The sequence below is a fragment of the Physeter macrocephalus genome, chromosome 7 (genome assembly GCF_002837175.3).
Source record: "Physeter macrocephalus isolate SW-GA chromosome 7, ASM283717v5, whole genome shotgun sequence".
Classification (NCBI taxonomy): Eukaryota; Metazoa; Chordata; class Mammalia; order Artiodactyla; family Physeteridae; genus Physeter; species Physeter macrocephalus.
In genome coordinates this window covers 67978057-67978885 of record NC_041220.1, presented here as the reverse complement: position 1 = coordinate 67978885, position 829 = coordinate 67978057, and positions in this window count along the sequence as shown.

Genomic DNA, 829 nt, shown 5'->3' with positions numbered 1-829 from the left:
CCTTTGTGGTTCCATATAAATTTTAGAATTACTTGTTCTAGTTCTGTGAAAAATGTCACGGGTATTTTGATAGGAATTGCATTAAATCTGTAGATTGCTTTGGGTAATACAGTCATTTTAACAATATTAATAGGAAGAGGATTTTTTGGTTTTGCTTCTGAGAAGGGAGAGAGTAGAATATATTTAAATTGTATGGTGATAGAACTAATTGGGAGGAAGTGTTTGATTATAGTGAAGAATAGGAGGATAGCTGATAGTGTGTGGCTCTTGAGAGAGTGAGAGAGGATAAGGTTTAAGATGCAGGTAGAGGGATTAGCCTTGGAGGAATGAGGAGGAAAGGTACTTACTCTAATGTAGCAAAAGGAAATTGACAAGGATGGGAGGAGATTTGAATAGACTTGCAGATCTGGTGGAGAGAATTTGAGGGTGTCCCATCTAATCACTTTAAGTGATTCACTACTTTTCTGTGAGAAAGAGGGCAATATTGTCCAATTAAAGTTAGGCTACAAGCCACATCTGACCACTTCCCAAATGAGATGGATGATAAATAAGAAACACACCTGCTTGTCTTGCTCCTACAGATGAATGTCCTTCAAAGGCTACAGCTCATGGTTTGGTTTTGAGGGACTGTAAGATCTGAATGTGGACAACTACAAAACATTGCTAGAGAAATTAGATAGGGCTTCCCTGGTGGCGCAGTGGTTGAGAATCCGCCTGCCGATGCAGGGGACACGGGTTCGTGACCCGGTCCGGGAAGATCCCACATGCCGCGGAGCGGCTGGGCCCGTGAGCCATGGCCGCTGAGCCTGCGCGTCCAGAGCCTGTGCTC